The sequence below is a fragment of the Photinus pyralis genome, unplaced genomic scaffold (genome assembly GCF_008802855.1).
Source record: "Photinus pyralis isolate 1611_PpyrPB1 unplaced genomic scaffold, Ppyr1.3 Ppyr1.4_LG1, whole genome shotgun sequence".
In the NCBI taxonomy this organism is placed as follows: Eukaryota; Metazoa; Arthropoda; class Insecta; order Coleoptera; family Lampyridae; genus Photinus; species Photinus pyralis.
This window is the reverse complement of record NW_022170249.1, coordinates 53,902,514-53,925,839: the sequence shown is the minus strand read 5'-3', so window position 1 is coordinate 53,925,839 and position 23,326 is coordinate 53,902,514. Positions and strand designations below refer to the sequence as shown.

Here is a 23,326-nt window from a genome sequence, read left to right as displayed (position 1 = left end):
ATGACAGAAAATATTCATACAACCAAATTTACCGATCTGCCACCTGTCAGTCTACCCCTCCAAAATTTACAAATAAGAAGGGGTAAAATTTGATTTATTCGCCTCCCATAGTTGTTTCGCAGATCCTCTGTTATTCCAATATGACTTGAATTCTGAACAACTAATTACGTCTTCTAAATGATTCCAGGCAAACACTTGGAAGTTAGATTAAAAAAATTCAACGCTATTAGCCGAGACAATTGAAATTGTCCTCTTGTTCTGTTTCCATAAACGGAAAAGCAGCTTCTGTTTGGCTTATAAATACAATTGGATCAAAAATGAGTGTAGATTATTTGAATACTTACTTAGTATTTTCTGTGAAATTGGTAATATATGGTAACCTAAAATTCGTAATTCAGAGGAATTCATAAAACTCAATCATTTTTGATCACGCAGTATATATGTTACGTCAAAGTAATTAATGCGGCGATTAATCATAACCAGTCAATGTGAATAATTGAGGGAAGGAAAACAACCTCCAGAACGATTTTTTAAATTCAATATCTTATTAGTTTCATATATGACAATTCCTTTCCCCTACAGGCACCCCAAATTTATCACATTCACCAGTGATTATGAATAATCGGCACATTAGAAACTTTCACCGTAACATATACGCCATTGGTCTACATATATTTTATGTTGTTCTTGTGGTAATCTTTGAAGACAACAAAAGTCATTAAATTAAAGTTAATTTTTAAATACTTGCACTCGCCTGTAAACTGAAAGGACTATGCAGTAACCCCTATTCCAAGAAGTAGCTTCCTTTCAAGTTTTTACACACGTGAATATCCTTGAGGCGAATGTCTTAGACCACGAATATTCGGAGGGTGAGCTTTGGTGAGCGAATGTTAAGCAACTACTCCGCGAGCGAATTTCCTTTGGGGAATACTCCTGGGGCAAATACGCTTTTGGGGAGTTATTGATCGAATTTTATGGAGTATGCATTCCAGGGACGAATATCCCTTGGTACATAACAAAGTGCGTACCCGAATCACCTAAATAATAGAGAAAATATTATTTACAACTTAAACTAAAAATGATTTTTAAGGAAACTGTTCGTTCAAATCAAGGTATAATAATAAGGTGATCTCATTCAGTCTTTTGTTTCAAAATTGGGCGTTTTGCCTAAAGTCACAAATAACAACCTTTCTCTCATACTGTTCATCCGGGGACGAATTGTACACTGTGGACAAACCTCAGTATTATTTCGCACGATGTACGACCTTCAGTCTTTAGCCCAGTCCGTTATACCATTAATTTTAGTCACCACAAGAGCAGAGGTGGGTCAAATAATTTAAAAAGTAAAAAGTGTAATCGTAAACAATTTACATATTGCTCTCGCCAGGTATGATTGCCGGTCACAGCACACCTTGTGTCAATTTACAATCTATGTTTTTCTTAAGATGCGAGCGACTTCCGAAATAGGATGTTGAACGAAAAGTCTTTTTGTTCAACATTGACACGATACTATCCCGGAAGTCGCTCACATCTTTATCTATTAAACAGGAACAAATATTTCGTTGACGAATGGTGAGTTGTCAGTCAGTCAGTGGCGAGTCGACCGTTGACCACCCTAATTTATAGGGGACTGCACCACGTCACTACGCTTTGAAATACGACTGAGCTAATTCCGCACTTGAAACTAGGAGAGCCTTTAAGACTCTGGGAAATATCTACAAGGCTCTAAAACGCCAGAAATTTTTATCTACTTCCATGTGTATCGGACGCAATCAACTGGTTGGTCTTTTTGCACCACATCCTTAGCATCACTCAGCGCTCCAAAAGTCAAATAACTGCTATTATAGTGTAGTAAATACTCCGACGTAATTCTGTACGGCTCTACAACATTTCGAAAAATTAGTGGACTTAATTCAGAGCATCTCGCGGTTATAAGCTCCTCACCAAAGAGGGAAATTCTGCTAAAGTTATCTATGACACACAGGCGTACGGTGCTAATGGCTCATCTTATTTTCGAGTAAAATATTGATCGAAAGCATTTCGATGGGACGACCCAGGATCAGGAAGACCGATTGGGGCAAAACCCGATGAAACCGTAGGCGGTGTTTGATCGACGCAAACAAAATCCTAGTACTTGCAAAAGAAGCTTACGCCAAAGCGGTGCTGGTGAGGATATAAATTTGTCAGGAGCATTTGGACACTTAGGCGAACGATGAAAGTTATTTCTTAGGGATTGTCACAGGCTACAAAACAGGAACCAATGCAGAAGGCTGATATAAGGGCTCGCCACAACCAAAAAAGTCAAAAACCTAGTCTTCGTCTGGAAAATTGATGGCGATCTCGATCTTATTTTGACACTATAAGAGCGTTTTGCTTATTGAATAATGGCAAAAGGGACCACGATTAATGGTAACGTTTATGAAAGCACCATTAAGCTCTTGAAGCCTTTAAAGCAACACGACCGCCCTCGTACCAACTCAAGAGTTCTGCATCCTTTCCCCTGCCGTTGAAGATCAAAGAGTCTAGACTAGACCTTTCAATATATTCAAAGACCAGACTGTCAATAAATTTCTGAACATTGAGAGGGTATTCAACTACTTCTAATATGTGTTAGTGTGAGTGCCAGGTTATGAGGAGATAGCTGGTAACGAGGAGGCAAACACCAAATATCTCCAAATCGGTCCGGAACCCTACTGTGGCGCACCAGCAAGCCTAGCTGGAGGAGTGATAAGAAAAGAGTAGAAACGTCTATGGAAGTCCGTCCCTGGACTAAGACGATCCAAGAAACTAATCAATGTCCAGAAGGTTAAAACCAGGTCAGCAGAAATGAACTACGGACACTGGACACGGCCCGCTTTGAACAAAATTGGGGTAGCTGAGGATAACATACATAGATCCCCTCTGCCTTGAGGAGGAAGAGACAGCGGAACACGTCCTCTGGTGGTGTGGGGCTGTCCACGGACAAAGATCATGAGGCCGCAATAGCTCCTCTGCAGATCAGAAACTGGCAGCCGGAGAAGATCCTCAGATCCTTTAAGAAACTGCCTCTCTCGGTATTAGATAATGGGGCACGCACAATAGATCCAAGGGTCCACGTACGAAGGCGTGTAATAGCCCAACCCAAGGGTAAAAAAATTTGTACCAAACAAAAATTTGACGTTGAATATCCAAGAAGAGATGGTGTAAATACAAAACTCGAAAATGTGCCGAATAGTGGAGAAGACAATTCGTATTGCGTTGTTTGTTTGAAGATACCGTGTATTGGCCGCTGTCTACTGATAGAACAACACCCAATAAACTGAAGAGGCAGCTCGAAACACTTCACAAGGAACGTGGAAGCAAACAGCGTGCACTTTTCAAAGAGACACTCAGGTCATTTAAAAAAACAGAAGACGGATTTTGTGACTCGCAGTAAACGAGACAGCTCTCTTGCCATCCTACAAAGTAACTTATAAAGTACTCGGTAGTGTAAAAAAACACATACCATGGGCAGAGAACCTATTCTGAATATTGTGGTGAAGAAATTTTAAAAATGAAAAAGTAAATGAAAAGTACCATGTCAGGCAAAGTCCATCACAATCTATCAATTCTTGACCAAGCTTGAAGCACATTTTTCCGGACGGAATCAGCCCTGAACGGATTTTTTCCGATGAATGAGGTCTGTTCCGGACCGATTCCGTCCGGACAAGTGTGCTTTAAGCTTAAAGGTGTTGAATTGTTGTTGGATTATTCGTATAAACTTTGTCTTCCACACAGCCCCTCCAAAAGTATATCCAATGGACGAGTCAAGCCACATGATCTTGGTGACCATTTGATATCACGGCCACGTGAAATTAAAGGTTCACCTTTGGATTCGTCCAATTGTGTGCTCAATATATCATTCTTACTAGGCTTGTATGGCATGTTTTAAATCCATAAGACATGAATATCCATATCATTGCAATTAGGCCATTCAGGTACCACGCCTCTTCATTAATTCTAAGGGACCAGTTTGCTTCAATTAAAAAAAGGGCCAATGCCACCTCCATACCACAAAGCACGCCACACAGTGACACGACCAGGATCTAAAGGTTTCCTCGTTTGGATTTTCTGAAGCCCAGATGCAACCATTTTGTTTATTAACATACCCTCACAAAAGATTAATTTATCTGAAAATCCAGCACCTTGTTCATTTTTGAAATCAGTAAGCTTTCGACGCTTCAGTTCTTAAATAAGTTGCACCATTTAGGCTTAAATCCGTGCGTGAAATCCGCTTTGTGATGTTTGTGGACCGTTGTGAACGTCGTGGAATTGATAAATTTGGATCTTCAGCCACACTTTCACAAAGATGCAAAATTTTACTTGGACAACCGACACGAATGCGTTCAGATGATATAAAATGTCGTGTACTGAACAACCAGTCGACACAAATTTCTTCCTAAAATCGTTAATTGCATCTGATGTATTATTAGAACCACCCAAAGTACACACAATTTACGAAATGTGGTTTAAAAGAGGGCCCATTCTCGTAATGGACTTCAATAATTTTTATACGGTTTTCGGAGAAAATCGTGTCCATTATTGCGAATGGTAGACCTCCTTCTACTTCTACTAGAAAAGACGACCGGCTCCCCTTGCCGTCTAACTTCCAATTACGTCTTAGATAAACTAACACCTGTTTATATCGCGAAAACACCTGCTTATCTAGAAATTAATTAGCTTTTACGGAACGATATTGAAGAACCCTTTATTATAAGAACAGGAATGTAACGATTTTCGTACTGTCATTAGTTGTAGTAGTTAGTGCAGAAATACCCACTTCAACGGATTTGAGGTATGATGGATTGCCTGCGTTTAGGCGGCTGAAGGAACCATTTGGAAACCGGTAAGGGTACTCTTGACATTTATGCCCCTAATATCCACGAAATTAGTTTTTCAATTAGCAATGATATTAAACACATAATTATTTATTGGGGCTACCCATCGATTTTAAATGAGGAAAATTCCCCGTCGTATTGTAGCACATAAAAGACATCACTATACTTGCCATCAGAGGTCCTGATAGCGGGATTAATTGGATTAAAAAAACTGGTTCAATTTATTTTTACTGGTAAAATTTATTATTGCATTATGTGTTTGATTTTCAACTTTTAATTAAATATTATAAAAATTGATTACAAACTGCTTGTTTTTTTGATTTGACGAATTAAATCGACCGTGTCAAAATCGCCAAAAAGGTTCTTTGTTGAAATAAATTGGTTTCAAATACCACATTACGAAATTTGTATTAACGAAGAGCCTAATTAAAGAATCAACCTGGTGTCGGCGTTCATTTTGATAGATTTGGCCATAGCTAGAATGGCCTGCAAAAAGGTCGTACGAGATCAATCATAATTTAATGTTGCGAATAATGAAATAGCGAAATACTATAGGATCAATGACACGTCCTTGAAATGTTTCAGTGCATTGTAACCTTTTGTGCAAGTAAATGAAGTTTTTTCACTCTTTTAAAATAGAAATTTAATTATGCACTAGTTTTGCATTATTGTGAGCTACGCGCTATGAAATTAACCAAATAGTTGATTATTATTTTAAGTATTTCAGACCTATTTCTCCAATTATGTTTTTTCAAGGTACTGTCATCCCTTAATTCAAGATTTAGATTAAGATGCACTAATTTTTGACTGGTGCAAAAGTGCAGCGAGCAAGTAATAAGCTATAATAAAGTTCACGTTCAAACATTCAATGGTTTTGTCGACCTAAACTGTTGGACTACCCATTTACCCTCTCGGGCGGAACTACCCATCACCCCCGCAGCTGGTAAGAATAACATCAATAATATAAAGTGCAATTAAGATGAAAGGACAATAATCTGTACCGTTTAAAAAAACCACGCGCCAGGTTTTCAATAATGATGTGAAAAACACTATTGTACTCAGAATTTACATGCACATATTTCAGTTCCTCAGTCAGGTCATAAACGTCCGTGTCGGAATAGAAGCAACCAAAGCCGAGACTGACTAATAACTAATAAGCAATAATTTTTATTGTATTCGGTTAACAAAAATCGGATGTGCCATTTTAGATTTAAAATTCGCCAGTAAATTTTGATGGCAATGCGAATTAAGTTGAAACTTGAATTCGAATTCACGAAGCTAGAAGATGCCGTTAGAGCCTAAAACTCGTTTTTATTTCACTAATGAGCTCTATGAAAGTTGTCCCTGAACGTTTGTCTTCAATCAGAAAAAACTGAATTTGTCAAACTGTCGCCAGACTCTTTTAGGGTTCACCTACACTAATGTCCACATCAAATGTCAAGAATTTGTTAATTACTGGTAGAACGCCGATTCGACTTTTTTGGCCCTATCAAGAATCAAATAATGTTGCTTTTCTTTAATTCGCAGATCTTCTTTCGAAGATTTTTACTTAAAATTATCATGCTATGCATATTACTATAATTAACACAACCTACACTAAGAGTACTTCCAACAATAGGCATTTAGTTTTCATCTTCGACGCATGCTATTTTTTTTCAATGGTATATCTGCAGTTTGTCGCGGCCGCCGCGTGTGCTGGTACCGCTTATACCATTTTACCTTACCATTTCCATCGACAGTCACTGTCCATATCGCGAACAGCAACAGTTGCGAGTTCCGTGCACTGAACCTGAGACCCGTAATGCGTTACTTATAATATAAACTTAGAATTAAAACATAATAAGGTACCTTTAATAAATAGTCCCGTGCGGGTTTCTTTACTAACCGATCGTTAAAGTCTCCCCGTTATAAATTTTTGTGAAGGTGGATTGCCACAATTTTGGAAAGTACTTCAAACTTTTTACATTTATAGGGTAAGTTCTACTCGTAATTGGCACAGTTTTAAAATTAAATTTCGTAATATTAGCTGAGATAATGAAGTGTCAGTGCGAGATAATTGCTTCTATACCTAATTATTTTTCGCAATGTGCAATTATAAATGTAATGGATAGGTTTTCATTAACGTTTGACAATCAGTCCTCCACATGTTTGCTCAATAAAACATCGGTTCCTGACATTTAAAAACCCTTCATTTTATGTGTAATAATAAAAAACTGGTTTAAACTGATCAATTTTCCTCTAAATGTATAAAGATTCAGGCCGCATAGACTAATCAAGTCAATAAGTGCCGTATTTCGTAAATATTCATAGAACATTATTAATTAATTTATCCGAGAATATGTAAAACGTATTTTACATATGAATGAACAATTCAGACATGGGAAATGTTCATATGAAACATTAATATTACTTTGAACGGTTGCGCAATTTCAAACTTTCGTTGGTATTTTTTTATTAACACTCAAGCCGAATGTTTCCTTAAATTTTCAATGTCTTGTTTAAGTTGCGACATCACCTCTCATTTACATTCCGCGGTATTTGTACAAAAATGCAGCCCATTCCTAGAATTACTTACTGCCCGGTGTGTGGTTTGAAAAACCACAGTTTTCGAGAAACTTAAATCATCGCGTCATTAGCAAGGTAACACTTAATTTTTCACCCAAAACTGATAATTCTGATTTAAAATGATCTCTCAGAATGGCGCCATAAATTACGTCCACTGACCGAGAAAATGCATTTCGAAGAAGGTAAAAGTGTTCGAAGAACATCAGTGTGCGGTTTTACAGCTAACACTCGTCTGGGTTAAAATGTCCTTCAAAGAAGCATATAAAGTTTAAATAAGAATCTGAACTTTTGTCTTTCTTGCACCAAAATTTGGAAAAAATTCTACGTTCTCTTCTTGGCCCGTTCCCGTTCGTACTAAGAACGGAATGTGCTAGAAAATATGGGAAAATATTCAATTGAATTGGGATATTGACGCCTATGAACGCTTGGGTACAGTGAAATTACCCTACAGTTTGAAAATTGACTAGTTCAGATTCAAGCAAATCAAGCTGGTTTCTAAAACACGATATTGTCATGTATTAATGTGCACTCACTATTGATATAAAACTTGCTCAGGAGTGGAGCCTAAGAGAACGCCACCGTATATAACTATATACTCTGTGATATGAGGTATTTGAACCTGTTCAGAAGCATCTCACAGTCTTGTGCCATTTGCCACACCTAATTGGTTGAGCTGTGCTTTAGTTTTTCTCAAAGTGCTATTGTCATCACAGAGCAAACACTGTGACCTGGTCGAGCCGAACGTTATAAATTAACTCAACATTCCAAGTTTTCGAGCCAATTAGGAAGATCGGCCCCAAAGCAAGATTTTTTCACTTGTACGACTATTGCTGTTTTAGTCTTGTCACTCAAAACATGAAGCTCCTAATTTTTTCTTGGAAAGGTTATGATGTTTCAATGCACACACAACTTATTTTGGGTAGCGCATGGGTAGTTTCCACACGGCGGGAAGATTCCATTTTCTGCCTTAGCGAATAAACATACATTAATACTGCAGGCACGCGCTTGAACAATGCGTTGACCCCGGCTTTTTGAAAATTCATGAAATAGAAGGAACCAAAAAAACCATATGAGCTAGTCTGGTTACTCTTACCTCCTACTGGTTTAAAAAACTAATCCCAATTCCTCCATGGTGACACATCATTGGAATGTTCTTTAAAAAGGCGGTACCAAATTATAAGGTATTGTTGAGAAAAGTAATCCAAAAATCACAGTTAACTGGCTGAACCGAATCATTTCGAATATAATCATGTAAGACAAAATGGCGACACCGTTAACTCAAAAAAACGGCAGATTCTCCAGCGATGAATTCACTGTCATTCTGTGAAGTCGCCACTGAAATGGTCAGTTTTAATAGTTCAATGCAGCGGTAAATTGCAATTTCTTGAGTGGACCACACTGCTATATTTCTCTAATAGAAAAACGTTTAAACGTTCAGGAGAAATATGATTTGATATTTAGTATTTTAGAGTCTCTCCGATGCAGCTCAATAATTGTCACAGTGGTTTGATCTAATCAATTTTGAAGAAATTATGAGAACTGTTGAGGCTTAAAAATATCTAGTAAGGAATCTGAAATAATACCAACAAATAGCCAAAACCGATTAGGAGAGAACATCCCTTGAATTTTTAACTGATACTGCACATGATGTGATACATCATTGGGAACCTTGTTAAAAATGACTTTCAACAGTTTATTGTCGGTGAAAGATACCCTAAAAATTAATGACAAATGTCACTCGAAATGATTTTCTTTTAATTTTGAAATCAGTATTGATGGAAAATTCATTTCCACCATCTGAAAGAACAGAAAAAGTTCCCGAAAGAAAGTTTTAGGTTTTTAAATACCTCCCCATATAACGATTTTAAAGTCAAAAATAAAAAAATGTTTGAGTTGGTCCTATGTGCTACTTTATTTTTAGCGCATTTTTGACTCTCAAAAAGGTAGTCTATCAAAAGCAATGGTCATAAAAAGTTTATTCGACGGATTTTTGTCGTCCTAGAAAATTGTGGAGGGGTTGGAAAGGGGTGCGTGGGTAAGATACTCCTAGGCCAACTTGGTTTTCGCACGAAATTGAGCGAGTGTTGGTGCTGGAGCAGAGGAGGAGAATTACAATGCTTCTAATATGCCTTCATGCTTCATAGTACGCCAATAAAATGTGTTTAGGGAAGGAATGGTTTTCCACCAAACGGTCTTACTGCAAGTTATTCTTGCGCCACTTATCCTGAAAGTTACTGATTTGCCGTGCCACATCAAAAGTGGTGGTCTTTACATAACAAAAAAACAAAGACAACACGCGCAAGTGTGCTTATGAAAGAAGAAGCAAAAGAAGAGCAAATGCACACAAGCATACTAATTATGATCAAACTTCCTATTGAATATATTATGTATGCGTTCGTGCATTTATTGCAGCAGCTAGAACTGTTATAATATCCATGGTCGTATGCTAACCTCGATTAACCTTTTATTGTTAAATTAACAATATTCGTAATACCTACACGATGAGATTGAGAAACTCTTCTCTTAACAGCATCACTTTATACTTACAAAATTTAAGAGAAAATAGAGAACAAAGAAACTGCCGTGTGTGTTAACTAAAAAAAACTTTTACTGGATACGTTCTGCATTTTTTTTGAATAGCCCATTGTGCGAAATGGAATTCTAACGGTAAAATAAATTTTAACAAACAGTATACTTTAACAATTTTTCTATAATAATAGTATTTATAAAGTTCGTACTTTGCTGTTGTTTGGAAAAAGTTTGATGAGATGAGTTGTCGAAAATAGTAACGGTTCAATTTATTTCGGTGCATTTATAATATACCAATTGTTAATAAATATTGTACTTCTTTCAAGGTTGCCTGGGGTAGCCATTAATGATAGTTTAATTTAGTATCCGGTCATGTGCACATTAAAAGAGAGAAAGTCGAATTAAATGTTTTACGACAATTGTTATTCTTTTCCTTTGTTAACATTTCCTATTTTTTGTAATAGTAAAAACGCCAACAACCTTCGCTTAATTTAAGCGTGCGTTGTGCGTATTTCTTGTACGAGAGGACTTGATTCGGGTTTTAAGATTATGTAATTAGGTATTACCTTGATCAGAATGTTTTTCATAAAAATTTGTAAACAGTGTGGTACAATTGTTTCCTTGCAAGGTAAATGACATTACTTTAAGTTATAACTGTTGTAGACCCATTTATGTAACCTACACGGTACAGTCATAATCAGGACTGCGTCTAACTGTATTTTATGTGGACGGATTCCACTGAATTTACATACAAACATAATTTGAATTGTTTGCATAAAAAATTCTGTACAGAGCCATGCGTGTCCAAGCTTGCTGTTTCTTGTACAAAGTTCAATGTAGTGAAAGTCTAAAGGCTCCTGCAATGCACCTCAATATTACTAATTTTTAAATTGACATTTAGCATTAATAATGTTTACCTTCAAACTAATTAGTTGGCTTGACTTTTATAATTTGAATTGTATGATGTATTATTGTCTGACTTCACTTACCTATGTCATTTTTTTGCATAATTCTACATTTCATCACTTCTGAACTAAGGGAACGGCCCCTATAAATCATAAAACGGAGCAGCGCTATCCACTTTTGGAAGTCTTTAAATAAAAAACCAGAATTACAAACAAATAATTATATCTCGGTATCTTTTGGACGGGAATGGTAAAATCGTTAAGTTAAGGAATCGACTACTCTCACAATTTACAAGTATCAATTTAGATTAATTAAAAGGTCTAAATAACAAATAAAATAAGAAATATAAAGTTTTTTACTGTTACATTACTAATGGAAATTATCGGTGTTGTCTGTACACTGCTTTGAGTACCATACTAACTACCAGTCGATGGAAAAACCAATTTGAAATACCATAACTATTAACTAATAATGAGCTTAGACGAAATGTGCTGCTGTGCCTGATGAAGTATCATGTTTTATATCACATTACAAATTCCTGCTAATTAATTTTAAATTCACCGTGAAAGTATGTAGAATCCGTGGTGTAATATTGGACATGCACACGGAATTCTATATTTAACTGCTCTATCATTTTACTAATGATTAAGTTTTAAATTGAGCACTAACCGTTGAGCGAATCCTTCAATCAACGCAATAACCTCCAAGTTATTATGTCACGCATAAGCATCGATAATTTGTAACATTACATTCGATGCGTCGTTTAAATCATTTTTGGTTAAATCAGACAAATTAATGATGACCTCATCGCCATTATGGAAACTGAGCAACATAATAGTGTATCAATTGGTCGCGAAGTTAGTGGGTAAATTTGAAAAGATCCAAGGCTATCTGAGAACATTATTTTTGAAAATCCAAGAATATTCCGTTTGACTTTGGCAATAGTAACTATGGTATGCAAACAAAAGCATCAAGCACTCGCGCAATGCGGATGTCTATAAGAAAAACAAAAAGTTATAAGCGTTTAGATACAGGATGTGTGACTAAAAATTGAGTTTTAGATAAAATCGAATCAAGCAATTTTTTTAACAAATACATTTCGTGGAGAAGCAGCCCTTAAGAAGATTCATTATTTGTATTCGCATATTATTTAACTACGCAGGCTGTTTCGCGCAAACGGTTCCCTAAAAGTACTCAGACTCATTAATAATTTAAATCTGAAAATTTGCATACCAACACAGTTTTTCATATTCTATTGAAAGAAAATATTATCATGATCGTTTCACTTCCGGTTTCACCGGATGTGAATAGCAACTTTCTTCTTCTGAATAGAACACCCTATATTTTATCGCATTTTCGAAATCTACGTGTTTGATACCACATTTCCCTATGTCCAGCATTAAAGGTTTTCAAGTTATTCAAAATTTTTGACGTTTTACTGCTTCTCTTTTTCTGTACCTATGACTCCGTTGACCTGAATTTCAAAAAATCTTCCAAAATCAACAGATGCAATTTTAATAACTTCAAACCTTAATAAGTTGATTTTTTCAAATGAAACCTGCTTTATTTTTTTACACTTTCAAATGGCACAAAAATTCTACACCGACCAATGTAGCACCAACAGCTGTTCTACCTGTATCTGCACAGTCTTTCGTCCCTGAAATCAAAACGATGATTAAATAAGAAATGGCGAGATCCTTATGAAAGTACTTACCGCGAAGAACATCTGTAAACCGCATACTGAACGTAGTGCAGCAGCCTCTTTATTGAAATCTTCCACCTCAGTAGCAGAAAAAAGGTATAGCGCGCTTCCTAAACCCTCCAACTCGTCAGAGGTCGAAAAAATGGACGCCGAATTGCGTGGGGCAAAATGTAAAACATCGATCACCAAATCCCGCTCCAACGATTTCAGCGTTACATCTATTGATTAGGACGTAGTGTTAGAGGCTAAGCAAGGGAAGAAGAAGAAGAGGTGGCCAAAAGGCAAGCTTAGGTTGAGAACCTAACAGTGTTAAAAAAACGTAGAAAGTCGTGGCGAGAGTATGCCTCCACCATCACACTGGATGTTACCAGCGGAAAGGTATGAAAAAAGATTGCTGCTGTATCCGGTGAACTTGGATGCAGTTACCCAGCATTTCTCCGTGGGACAGACGGGGAGGTGACAAATGATCTACGGGAAATAACTAATAATACCGCTGATAATGTCATTAGCTCATCAAATTACTTTGGAACTTTTCTCGAAACCAAGGCCGATTATGCTTAGTTCTTGAAGTTAGGAGGGAATTCCAAGGACACTCTTTGAAGCTTTTGGAAACCATTTGCGACTCTTAAACGTTCTTAAACATTTTTAAATAAGAGTCATAAAAGCTTTGCAAAATAAGTCTTTTAAAACCACCGCACCGGTGGATTTTTTAATAATTTAGAGCGGATTTCGTCCTCTTGGAGGGTCGCGAAGTGAATTTTTTAGGTTGTTTATTGTGATACTCTTAAGAGGATTATAAGAATTTTAAACCTCTCTAGTGAGCGTTGAATAGATTCTCCCACGAGTCACAACTTCGTACAGCTGATACTTAGCTGGCCTTCAACTAATGAAACAATCTCGATTTCGAATGCATTTGTCCGTTTCCTAGAGTGCTAGCGCAATAATCGTGTAGGAAACGGATGCGCACGTGATGTAGGCCTGTAGACCAGCTAATACCGAACTGAGGACTAAATCAATGAAGAAAATGTCATTGAGTACAAATATTTTTCACAACACTCCAAAAGTCATGACAGACGACAGTTCTCAGTAAATACAGGGTGAAAATTTTATCTGGAACACTCAGTATATCTCCAAAACAAAATTTTTATAAACAACAGTATTCAAAATTATAAAAAGTTTGCTACCAACATACGTACTTTAAATTTATGGTCAGTGGTATACTTCTATATGCTCAAGGGAGGAATTTTTTTAAATAATTACGGGGTAGGAAACTTACTCCTCTGCAATTTAGCTTCTATACATCTATTTTGGTTTGTCCTGCATTTTGAAATAAATGCACGCGATCGTGGTTTTGATAAGAAAACTCCGTAAGACCCCACTAACGTAAGTGTAATAACTGATATTTGAACCTGCGTTTGCCCGAAATTGATTCACGATTGAAGGAACAGTTCGTGCACACTATTTGACATCGTGCTTAAAGCGTATTAAAGGTTTGTAGCGGTTCTTACGGCCTTTCAAGCATCTAAAAAATTTAGCGATTTGATCCTAAGAAAATCTTCACCTAAACTAAGTACCTATAACTCACGATAAAAAAGAGCCAAAATTATTGTTTGTAGACCCATCTCGGTGGGAAATCGTGACCATTTTATACTGCGCCCATCCATACGTCACGATATCTACCTACTTCAAAAACCCTGGCCTTTGAGTAAGATTTTAGAGGTGGTCGGAAAGATCAATTTAGGCAACCTATTATTTTCGAAATTAATCGTATCATGAACCCGAACCACTGGAATGGTTTTTATTTCTTTTGAGTTAGTTACTCCCCAATCTTTAGTTGGGCCATTGAATAAATGGTTTTTTATTCAATGGTTGAACTCTGAACTGAAATATATTGAATTTGCATCCGGACGCGATCCTTTCTCAGAGGAATCAATAAAGTTCAAAATATCGATCAATTTTTGAGCTTACATTGATGTGAAGTTTTTAGGACACCTTCAAATTTGGTTTATGAAATAACCATAACAGCTCAAAAATTGCGAAACTGTGACTTGATCAGCTCAAAAACATAATCGGCTTTGAATTTCTTAGTTTTTATCTGTTAAGTTGAAGGTGAAGTCAGTAGTTCAATAGTTTAGAAACCAGCGCAAACATCCAAATTTTAAACGACTTTTGAGTTCCTTTTTTCATTTCAAACCTAATTCAAACCATTTATTTTACAAATCTTATATTAGGAATTGGTAATACAATTTGGTTTGAGAACATGCATCGTCAGGAAATGGTCCTTGAACTTGTAGGATCAACATTTTCCATGGGAATGGCCAATGGGGGTTTTCGCTGTTCCCAGAACAACAACGTTTGATTATTCTACCTTAGTCTTTGAATATTCGCTATGAGATTCAAGGTCGATTTTTGGAATATCACACCAGAAAACAGTAAATTAATAAAATCCATTGTATCATACCAAGAGGAAGATTATATTGATATACATCAGTCAATAAAATTAGAATTCGATAAAATAGATTTCATCAATTCAATCCGCAATAAATTATAATAGAAATTTGAATAATTTAAGGAGCTTATAAATAATTTGGGTGCAGTTCTCAATTTATACAACAACGTTGTTAGTTTTGCGGAAGCGGTAGCAACCATGGTTTTCTAATACCCTCTGGTGCAATTACCTAACATCTCTACATTTAAATATAACCAATAAACACCTACGACTAGATCTTAATAATATTGCGAGCTCTCCAGAAATGAATTATTATACTCCGCTACTTTTAAATATGCATTTGGAGCCCAGAACGGCGGCGAATATGTAGGTAGGTGTTCCATGGTAGCACACTTTTTTGTTAAAATTATTATAATACAGTTAACGATAACTTTATTATTATTGAGGTAAAGTATGGATGGGTGCATTGAAAAGAGCGAACTCGTGCTACTTAATTATAAAGTATTTTAATTTCGCGTTCAATTGCATCTACAGTTAAAAGGAACTGTTATTCTCCATTCATATACTGAATGAAGAGGGAAAAATACTGACTCAGCGAAAATAATTGAAATAGTTTTGGGACAAATGAATGCAAATGTTAATGTATATATCTAATACCTTCTGTTTAATATGCGAAAGGTGACGTGACAGAATTTATACGAAGAATTGTGTCGAAATGTTGGTATACTGAAATGCACTGACTACCTTGACACCAAAACGGGAAACCCTAAACGACAGAGCAACTTACAATTACAATGTTAGGAAGAGAATTGTGTAATTTTAACAATAAAATGCAGGAGTACGTATATAACTGTTTCATATTATAATTACGTAACATTTATTATTTAGGTAATCCGTTTGGCCTCTGCTTTTCATATTTAGCCAGAGTCGCGATCTGATCAGTCGCTTTCTTTTATTTAATAATAAATAATAACATACGCCTATATGTGTAGATAATTGTTGCACCTTTACAACTGATCAGATAGCCTTGTTTTTGCTAAATGTGGAAATAAATAATTAATTGTGTTTTGTTAATTGGTCTTTGAAGATAAGACTGCTATGGTATTCTAAAAATGTAGAAATAAAACTGGAATTGTATTGCAAAATCTAATGTGGGTGCAGAATGGGCACCTTCGAGTAAAACCAGTATCAGTTTCGTATTAGTAATTTTCTGCAGGCCGATGGTACGATGAAAAAAAAGGGTCTTGTAACGTGGTATGACGTAATGTCGCGTATTTTTTGACCTGTTATAACCTGTTATGCAAAAATGAATGAATTTTTGGATACGTTATAAGTTGAAGGAGCCCGCTCTGTGTTAATGTATGTAGTACATAGGAATACTACAATTTCCTAATAATTAAATAGTTTAATGAGAATGGAAAGGATAATAGTATATTATGTTCAATGAATAAACCCATTCGTTATTGCACTAAAGATCTTTAAACCACGAGACGATGTCGACCAGGGGCGGATCCAGGATAACATCTTTTTATCATGGGGACGGCAAATGTTAGTACAGTGATGGTTGGGTATCGTATTCCGGGGAGGGTACGAAGTAAACCTTAACAACATCTAATAACATTAAAATCGGGAAATATAAAAACGTCAATCAGTAAAGTTAAATCCAATTTAACTCCCACATACACACAAGGTGCAAGGAGATGGGAATGCCTTTGATTAGTGGACTCTTACCGCATGCAGTGCACTTCTGCAGTGGAAATATTCTCTCCCCGTTCCCACACAGGGTTGGAATGGAGATAAAAACAAGAAAATATATAACTTCAACCCATACAAACAAAAGAAAAATGCTAAAGAAAATTGCATGCCTCAACCACGCATATGTAACGTCTTCGTTACATACGGGAGGGTGGGGAAGATATTTAACCCTCATGTAGATAGCGACAAAGTTACAGTTTTTGGGTAGAGAGTTGAAAAAAAGAACAAGCAAGGCTAGTATAAGCAAAAACTCGCCTCCGGAATATTCACCCTCGAAGATTTCGCGCATAGTATACAGCTCGGTATTACAGTGTTGTTTAGGGTACAAGAGGTAATTCAAGATTGCGAGTTAGGGTTTGTGTGAATAGAATTTTAACAATATCTTCTTTAGAACAAGTGAAAATGGTATTCAGGATGACATATTATGGCACTATACTCTATACAGTATTCCAAATGTATCATCCATAATTCTGGGATAGCATGCATATGCCATTGTTTTAACGCCTAGGAAATCTTCGAAAACTCTAGAAGACGTTTCAACCAGAGAGCACTATCTCTTTCCAGAACCTTATAAGTTAGATAATTTCTACGCGTTTCGGTATGATTTTGGGTTTTCATGCGGTCCGGTCCAGATACTTGATTCATTTCATCGCGATTTATCGTGTTAGCAGTCCTGGATGAGCAGACAATACGATTTCATATATAAAATTTTGCCTTTTTTAATTAATTCCAAATCAACATGCCCATGAGACGCACCACAAATATGACAGCTGCTGAGGATATCAGAGCGTCATTCACTCCTCTTATTTGCTCATGTGAAGGTGCCATGCACATTGAATTCACGAATTTTTTTAGAAGAGTAAACTATATAATGGTAGTGAAATAGGACAGACCATACTGTTAGGTCTTGTGTTGGGTAGAGATCTGGATTCAGTTCAGTCTGATCCGTGGCATCAGCTGAGGAGTAGGAGTACCAGAGAAATCGTTTGTGCTGTGGGTACTGAAGATGGAGCAAGGATATACTTATATAAACTAAATGTTTTTCTATATTGAAAACAATTTATTTATCTTTTTACATGATTTAATAATATTACTGGATATTTTTGGGGACTGTAACAAATATTACTGGAAAATACATGTTACAAAAAGTAATAGTGTTATCGATCTACAATAAATTAATTAAAAGTATCAAAAAATAAAATTAAAAGCTCATGGTTAGTCCATTATCACATACTGAGACACGCGGTATATTTGATTGAGGAATATTCACCCTCGGAATATATTACCCTTACAATTCGTTTCATAATATTCTGCTCAGGTGTACTCGTCACCAGAAATCCAAATTTTGCAAAATCGACTCCCCATGGAGCTCATCTCCGCTCAAGGAAGCTCACTTTCATTCAGTAAAACACGACTGCCTTTATGATATGAGGTGATATCTGGGAAGAGAATTGAGGCAAATTAAGTAGTCATGAGCTTTCTTGATGGCGAAGGGAGGAAAATATTCCGGCCTTGAATTCAACGGGTCGATTTTTTTCATTTTTAGAAAATGCTCCTGGGGGGAATTGCCGTACTTCCTCCTCTCCGAGAATTATTACACGCATGGGATTGGACGCTCATTTGGCTAAGGTTGGCGATTTTTACGGGATTTCAATAAATTTTGTTTGAAAAAGTTTTCTTTAGGATACAGACATTGGAACGTGGGTAAAATAAAAATAGTGTGTGAGTCGTCATCACCAGGTCAGATTGTTTTACCTTTGAAGTATTACCTATATAAAATATTAATATTATATTAAAATATTACGATTATATTAAAATTAAAACACAGTATCTTCCGAGATGAAGTTAGTTATACCTATATCATCGACCATTTTTTATTACATTTTTTTTAATGACATAGAAGAGTGGAATTTGTGGCTTTGCCTAAGTTCTTGAGTAGGTATGACATCTTTGATGAAAATTCGAACAAAATTGCAACTGAAATTCTTGGTCGAATTACTAAATCTATCAAAACTTCATGACATTTGAGTGTACATATATGTGCCACTTCTTATGTATTGAAAATGAAAATATGATTTTTCACAAAAATTTTTGGGTATAACGCTCCTTCAGCAGTTCTTGAACTTGCCGTACTAAGTATCGTTTAAAGATACGAAATTTCGATCGACACTTTTTTTCTTACCCTCATTTGGGGTAGCAATGTTGGTAACATTTTGAAAATTTTTGGAAAACCCGAAAACCCAAGCAAAACCATTAATTCAATCCTACCACGCGTTAAGGATCTTAAGAAACAAATTAAAAAGCGCAAATTCTGGTGCTTTCCCAACGAAACTCCACTTTATTTTAGAGAATGTCTGTTTTGGTCCCCTTTACTACACTCTTTTTGGTATCCCTTTTAAGATTAAAAATTGTCACGTTATCTCAAACACCTTTATCTTTATCAAATAAAACAAAAGCTTAATATCACTGATACATTCGTATTAATACGCACTTTAATAACAAATAATTGAGGTATAAAAATTCCTTAATGCCACAATTCCAAGAAATACTTCATTTGTAAAGAAAATAAACAAATCAGACCTCCATTACACACTCGATTCGCAAGATTGTTGTGTATTAAAACAGAATTATACCCAGGATATTAATTAGAGACAACAAAATTTTGATGATATTAATTAATAATATTAGGCACCCTAATTCATTCCAAATGTTTTAAAAACACCGTCTCACCTGACATTGTTTACACAGCAGTATATAATAATAATAATAATAGTCATTTATTGGATAACGTACAGAGAAACAATACATAATTCTAGTGAATATTAAACTCATTTTATATCCCTTTGGATTTGCTGCCATTTAGCGTTTAATCGCATCTCGGGCCAGTGGCTTGTCCACATAAATTCGTCACTTTAGATACAGCCATGCAAAGTAATGCCCGGTGGATAATTTTTCTAAATCAAAGTCCCACAAAAGTTATACGGAAAACTTTCATTAAAATTGAAATACAATATCCATTTTTTTTTATTTTTTTAGTAATTCTTTTCATGAAATTTATTATGTTTTAAAACCTCGTTCTTATATGTAATTTGTTCTTGTTCTATTATTTTCATATATCCATTTCGTTTTTCCGCGATGACAAAATTTGGGAACATTCTGAATTCTGATTCACATTCACTGTATGTTCTCCTTTACTTTAAATAATAAAGACCGAGTATCCCGAGTTTTTACAATGCACACCAAATAATGACCTTTTGAGTTTCTTCGTATCGGTATAAAGGATCCTTCCTGAGATTGATCGAGGGCCGATTTCGAAATCGATTCGATATTGCATCAATCAGTGAACGATCAATGTTAAGCCATCCGAAAGATTCAATTTTAACAAGTACCCACATTTTTCATTCCGGGCACGACTTCAACGACTAACTTGCCTCCTTCCAATCCCCATTCAAATCTGATCGAAGTATCTCTGCCACGTTGTATAAAGAGATTATAACTATTCATCACTTAAAAAGCACTTTTAAGTTTGCTTGGCATTTAGCCATTATCCAAAAGCTAGCAGATTTCGTTGTCCAAGAAAGTATTTTCAAATTTCTGCTAGTTAGGGCACCAAACATGTAGTGGAATTAAACTTCTACTTGAGTTTTCCATTTTAAACATTGTTCAACAATAACTCGCGAGATGCACTTTATTAATTAATAACAGATTGAATAGTTTAATTTAACTTTAATCTATTTCAAATAGCATTGTTTATTTTATTATTTAATTTAGACTTGAATTATATAACTTTGTGTTACAGTCTAAACTCTAACTGAAACGTAATTAATTTAAGTTGAATTTAGACGTTGAAATTATGTCGTTTATCTCAACGCCAACTGACTTTTAAAACTGCATTCGTTCTAGTCTAATTTTATCTCGCATATGGATATGGTAATTTTTTTAATAAAGTAAGATGCCAACTTTGGCCTGGTTTTAACAAAATTTCGTGGAAAACATTAAAATTAAACGGTTTATCAGCATCGCCATATGATTATTAATATTAATAATATTGCACGATAGAAAAATTCAGGCATAAATTCGTATATGCTTTACCGTTTGATTCGTTTACCTATTAAAATTGCAGATTCGAAACGTTGTTAAGTCCTCATTTCGACATACCATTACGATTTGTCGTTTATAGATCTCAGACGAGACATGGGGAATCCAAAATAGAACTAAGCAATCATAGCAGAAAAGGTTGGGGATGGTGTTCGAGTTGTGTCTGGAATGAATGAATGAATGAATGATAAACCTGTACTATTATAGTAAGTATAGGTTTGAGAGTGTCCAGCAACTGTGAAAACAAAATTAAAAGATTAGGGTGTCCGACGTGCGTGTGGAAAAAAGTAAATCACGTTTTTGTTATGTAAATATGCATAGCAGAAAAAAAGTTAATGATCTAACGCGAAAAATGATAACTGTAACTTAAAAAAAGTTAATAAATTGTTGCACGAATTGATAGCCATCGATCGTTCAAATCATTCTTCCATATTTGTATGACAAGATGAAGCAAAAAATATTGGCTATAATAAAAATTGATAAAAAGTTTACATTACACACACCACAAGAATAAAAAAGTACTGTTAGATTCAACTATAGTTAATCAACGTAAATTACTGACCTACGACCCAGCAAATACTGTTAGAATTAATCGATCCTCGTCGATGCCAAAGATAAGTTATAGTTAATTAATAGAGGTAGGACAATATCGAACGGACTCGTCCAATCACAATAAGGCAACTAATTCATTCTACATTTCCTGTTTAGTTCATTTATAGCTAGAGTATTTTTAATGAATCTTAAATTAAATGTAAAATATGTGGATATAGATTCATCTCGACTTTCTTGCTTGTCCGGTTACGTATTGTACAACTGCATAGGCAAATATCTAATAAACCACACCTTAATTAATTACAACAATTACAATAAAAATGTCAACATGTCATTGTCGAGGTGTTATAAATTAACATTATTATTTAATAAAACACCTACACGAGTAAAATTACTGGCGTTACTGCGTGGCGTTCCACAATAATTGATCCTTTACTTGAGCCGTAAATAGGATATTGTCTAATTCTTATGTGAAGTTAATTAATAAAGTTCGCCTAATTACATTAGTAGTAATTTTCGGATGTGGCCTACTTAGGCTTTCGCGCTTAATCATAAAACGCGAACCTCAATGTCGGCGTCCCTTGCGTTCGGTGCCTTGAGTTACTTTCTTGCCTCAGTGCGTTACGGTTAATAAAATAGCATAGATCCGTATTTGCACAATACCTACTAATTTCCCGTTGCTTTATGTATTAAGAATTCAAACGAGTTAGAATTTCTGTGTGTATACTTTTATTAATTACATTCCAGTTTGAAAACACAGGAACGCAAAGCGATGGGTAAAAATTACGGGCATTTCATGGGCAAACAGTAAAAAGCGGCACGGTTACATACAAGAACGTTTCTTGCCGTGGATGACGATGATCTTATCCGTTTAGTTATTTACGACTAATTTCGTTTTAATGATCCCATTTAAAGAAAAATTAAAAGCAACAGTTTGTTGTAACTGAGAAATCTGCAAATTTACCGATTTTTATAATTAACTGTAAAAAGTAAGTGGTGTAACGTTTTTTTATAAATGCACATGCAACCGCTGTAACATATTTAATTATCGTTAAACGGCTAATTAAATGTGGTCTAGATTGAAGAGCATTTTCAGAATGCACTTATGAATACGTAAGTGCTTGTTTACAACTCTTTCTTTACCTCTTTGGGCATCCAACAACAATGGCTTTAATAGGTCGACGTAAATTATTTTAATTCATTCCTTCTACCATATCGTTACGGGGCAAGAGTTTCTATGGAAAATACTACCAAATCCGTTGGAAATTCATATTTGCTTGGGTGGTCGTAACCACCACTACAGTTTTTCGTTTTTTTTTGGTTTATTTATGATGAGGATCATATCCTTTTCTAAACAATTATATCAAGGGGGAGTTCATTTCGAAAATGTGTTTACCTATTTCGAAGTACTTCCTATTTTGATAATAATTCGACTAATCCGTTAAATAATTGTGGTAATTTTCAAGTAATTCTAACTGTAGTTTGGGTAATTCGAAGTAATGGTAATGCAAATTGCAATTCTAGTACTTGGGAGTTTCAATAAGTAAACAAAACACCAAATTGTTCGCATTATATTTAACAGGTGATGGTATACCGTGTAACATATTGCTGTGTGCAATGTCAAAGAGTTACAAAGTCATCCACAAAACGACAACTGTCCAGCTAGCTCAAATCAAAACAACCATTAAATTTAGAATTGTAATTATTTTCCTCGTAGACGTCCGACTCCTGTCACAATGAAAAATCTCAAAGTTGACTTTAAATTAATACTTTGGGAGACTCAGTAGCTTCGATCAACTACTGAAAATTCCAAAGAATTAACTACACAAATTTTCATTATCACCCGAAACAATTCTTGGGCGTGAATAGAAAAATCTGATATGAAAACTCTATCTGGGTCGCAAAATGGGTTCG

The 23,326-nt window shown here is 35.5% G+C and overlaps 1 protein-coding gene and 1 long non-coding RNA gene across 2 annotated transcripts in view; both read left to right on the top strand.

Moving 5' to 3' along the window:
- The window catches only part of LOC116162927, a 318,902-nt gene that overhangs the window by 102,813 nt on the left and 192,763 nt on the right, over window positions 1-23,326 (top strand). The window lies entirely within an intron of this gene.
- The window catches only part of LOC116179956, a 28,645-nt gene continuing 11,875 nt past the window's right edge, over window positions 6,557-23,326 (top strand). Inside the window, exon 1 of the long non-coding RNA XR_004147071.1 lies at window positions 6,557-6,829. This is a non-coding gene — a long non-coding RNA (uncharacterized LOC116179956). The remainder of the gene's footprint in view (window positions 6,830-23,326) is intronic.